Source organism: Microtus ochrogaster, chromosome 16, assembly GCF_000317375.1.
Source record: "Microtus ochrogaster isolate Prairie Vole_2 chromosome 16, MicOch1.0, whole genome shotgun sequence".
NCBI classification, from domain to species: Eukaryota; Metazoa; Chordata; class Mammalia; order Rodentia; family Cricetidae; genus Microtus; species Microtus ochrogaster.
Window position 1 is genome coordinate 9,195,990 of NC_022018.1, and position 4,454 is coordinate 9,200,443.

The window sequence follows — 4,454 nt, forward strand, 5'->3', positions numbered from 1 at the left end:
GTGGTAGTGCACGCCTTTAATCCCAGCACTCGGGAGGCAGAGGCAGGCGGATCTCTGTGAGTTTGAGGCCAGCCTGGTCTACAAGAGCTAGTTCCTGGACAGGCACCAAACCTACAGTGAAACTCTGTCTCAAAAAACCAAAAAAAAAAAAAAAGTCTCTATGGTAAAGGTTTGATCCCCATGGTGGCACTCCTGGGAGATGCTGGACCATTAAGGAGGTGAGGCCTAGCTGGAAGTCTTCAGGTCCCCGGGATACGGCCTTGAAATGGTTGCAGAACCTCTCCTCTCTTTTGCTTGTTGGCCATAATGTTGATAGTTTTTTTTTTCACCACACATCCCCATAGTGATGGGCTGTCTTATCAGAGGCCAAAAGGCAATGGGGTGGACAAGTCAGGGTTAGAACCTGTTAACTGTGGTTCGAAATAACTTTTTCTCTTCATGTGTTGTCTCCAGTGTTTATTATGCTATTGGTCAGGTGAGAACATTACAGACCACCATGCATATAAGGCCATGTTAGAGTTCTTTATTTAAATGGGAGCAGACTAGCGCCTCAAAAAAATGTCTTGGCATAAAGTTCAGGGGTACAGATTTTTTTAAAAGTCAAAACCCACAATGACATTATTGTCAGGGGTAGCTCAGGGGAACCTGGTGACATGTGTTTGTGCTATACATCAAGCAGATATTTTGGTTATGCACTAGGGCCATGGCCAGGGTCATGGAAAGTTTCTAATATGTTGCCAAGGTGACCGTTTGGGGTCAGCGACTAAAAAGCACCCAAGCAGACATAAAATAAAGTTAGGGTAAAGTCAGGACAGCATACTTTAGACTGACTGCTGGGAAGCCTGTGTGGGGCTGAACGAGACCCTCTGCATGTTGGAGGCAGTTGTGTAGCTTGGTCTATCTGAGGAGCCCCTGGCAATGGGACCAGGATCGACTCCTGGTACATAAGCTCGCTTTTCGGAGCCCATTCCCTATGATGGGATGCCTCACTCAGCCTTGATATGGGGGGGAGAGGCTTGGTCCTGCCTCATTTTAATGTGCCTGGCCTTGTTGACTTCCCATGGGAGGCTTTACCCTGAGAGGAGTGGATGGGGAAGTGGGCTGGGGAGGGGAGGTGAAGGGGGGCGGAGGAATGGTGGGAGGGAGAACAGTGGTTGAAATGTAAAAGGAATAATAAATATATAAAATGAAAAAAAAAGAAAAGGAAAAAAGATCAGGACAAGATGAGATGACCTCAGTCATTTCAATTATCGCGACAGAAAACGGGTTAACACGTGGGAGCTGTCACGTGCTTTGTGCAAAACAACTGGGATTTCATTTGTGTGATTGTGTTTTAAGGATTCAACAAGATTTCTAGCAAGAGTGAAGTATAAAAATGTCAGCCAATCACCACCAAAACCCTCTAAAACGGAAAGAGAAGTCGTCAGGAAGAATCACTTGAAGGCCCTTTGATATGTGTTATGAATCTTCCCCCAGCTTATCGTTTGGCTTTTGTTTATTTTCCCAACCTATTGGCATCTGCAATGACATTTTCTTATAATGATGCTCCCATCTGAAGCAGTTCGTGCTTGTCCTATCGACCTCTGACATTCATGTCATGTTTTCCAAGGACTTTCTCTTCCAGGGAGCAGACCCCTTAGTCACTGGAAGACAAATCCATGCTTGTCATTATCTTACGTGAGTTTTTTTTTTGTTTGTTTGTTTTTTGTTTTTCGAGACAGGGTTTCTCTGTGGCTTTGGAGCCTGTCCTGGAACTAGCTCTTGTAGACCAGGCTGGTCTCGAACTAACAGAGATCCGCCTGCCTCTGCCTCCCAAGTGCTGGGATTAAAGGCGTGCGCCACCATCGCCCGGCTTTACGTGAGTTTTTTAAGTTGCTGTTCTGGCTTCTTGATGAGGTTTGTTAGTGTCCTGGTGGGAAATTGGAATCATATTCCAGTCCCTTGGTTTGAGGGAGATAAACCTTTAGTTTTATTAGCAGAATATTGGAAATACTGTTCTCTTGTGACAAGTTCCTCTGCTTGGTCTGTCCAGATGTCAGCTGCACAACTGTCCAAGCACACCGACACCTGCTCCTCCCCACCATCCTTCCTGAGGATGAGAGATCCACCTGCCTCTGTCTCCTGAGTGCTGGGATTAAAGGTGCGCACCCCCACTGACTAGCCTCTACTGGCTTAACTTTGCACTCTGATCTTCAGGCAAGCTTTATTTATTAAAATATCACTACACATCCCTCTCTTTTGATTTTCTGCTCAAAATCTGCAGGATCCAAACTGAGAAGAAACCTGGTGGACATAGTTGTTCCAAATGGTGACCTCCTCGGGTAGCAAGGAGGCTGCAGAGAGGTGCCAAGTGACCTTGGGAGAACAAAGAAGACACAAGGCTTATGGAAGAATTGTCTCATGGGAAAAACATGTGACAGAAAAAGAAAAGCCACAGTGGACCAAGTTACTCAGGTGACCCCTGAAGTTCTTGCATGAAAGAGGGCTGGGCTGTGGCTGGCTCTGTGGGTAAAGCACTTGTTTGGCATGCACAAGGCCCTGGGTTTGATCTCGGGCATCACGTTACACTAGCCATGGTGGGATATGTCTTCAAACCCAGCATTCAGGAGAGGAAGCAGGAAGCTCACTTCAAAGTCACCCTTAGCTATGTCTCAAATTCAAAGCCAACCTGAAATACATGAGACATGAGACCCTGTCTCAAACAAGAAAGAAAGAGCAAGCAGCAGTAGGAACAATATTTATGACCTAGTATTTAAGTAAGAAAACTAAATATTCTGTGGATTGAAACAAATTTCTAATCTTTAATTTTGAAAATCACTATAGGAACTACTTCATGTTTATTCCCCATTAGAATATCAACATTTTTTTTTTTTGGCAGTACTAAGGGTTGAACTGAAGACCTCATCTTGTATGCCTGACTGTAGGCCCATATTTCTATATGGTGTGGCAGCCAGGCTCTGAAGCCATAGGCCCCACCTGAGGTGGTCACATAGCCCTGCAGACAGGCTGTCATTGCCCTAACAAAAGGTCAGGATTTGTTGCTCCTTTCTTTGTAATTTGGGGGATGTCTGATAGAGATGCTGATTCAAGCCTACATGACAGCTAGCCTACAGATCAGATAGGTAGATGCGGATGTGACAAAAAGCCGTTCACCTGGTTACCTAGGAGACAGAATGCTAATGTATTTCCCCTAAGTTAAGTTATGGTATTGACTGTTTGGAGAATAAACGGAGAATTTCTTCAGGATGTGAACTCAGGACTTCATGAGGGACCACTGAGAATCTTCCTCCCGATAAAACCTTGTGAGTTGTGTCTGTATCCCTGTGCCTCCACGCCGGTCCAGAGAGAGAGAGTTTATGTTGGGATCTGGTCGAGAGAAATAATTGAAAGTTTGGGCTAGCACCAGACCCTGACACCTGACAAGCATTATATTCCCATCCCCAATTTTTTTTTGTTCACTTTAATATAACCTTCTGTGTGCATATAACCTTCAGAGTGTCTTGGAGACTGGCTGTTTGCATGTGTGAATACCATCAACAGGCATGAATCAGTAATGGAATCTCAGTGACATGTCAGAGTCTTTTAGCCACTGCCTGTGGTCACTTCATTTTCTTTGAATGATCATGACTTGACTTGTTAGCAAGTGTGTTGACACCAATTAAAGTTTTTTTTTCTTCTCACCTGCCCCCACCCCAGATGCTGTTCAAGGTTCTTTTGAAAACCAGAATCTAACCAAAGTAGGACATCATACGTACTTATTCCTTGTCCTGTGGCAAACTTTAGGGTAAAGAAAACAATGGGTTAAGGTTACATTGAACTTAATTATAACCAGTAAGGATCTGGCTAGCATTTACAGGAGACTGGTGTTTTGGGAGGAAGGGGTGACATCAGTTGGATTTTTCCCTGACCAGCTACCATTCTGGACTTTGGATGAAGAATAGTGCACACGACAACACAGTCCTACTGTCCCTGTGTTGGCTAACCCAAAGAACGAGTGGGAAACCAAATAAATCTGCACAGTGTAGTAGGCTGCAAAGGATGTCTGTCCAGTCAGTTGTCCTTTTTAAAATTAGAATCTATTATCAAAACGTTTCATTTATTAATAAAGTTAGCTTAATTTGAAAGGCAAGACATAAAAGAAAATGCTATAGAAATTGTCAGATTTGTAGTCCCCTACCTATATTCCTATACATACTTGTATTCTCCAATCTATCTTACTCCTTGAGATTCTTTCCAGAGAATAAAATAGAATAAACACAAAGTCCATCAAAGAATCAGACCATGTTTTCCAGAAAACATTATGTCACTGCTAGGTTGGGGCAGGGGGCAGAGGGTGATGGATTTGAATGACCTGTGTCCTCTTCCCTCCACCCATGCTCTGAGTGACATATGAGAATCCCAGCTATAACAAGATGTGAACAAAACTGGGGTTAAGTTCCATTTCAGACAATACT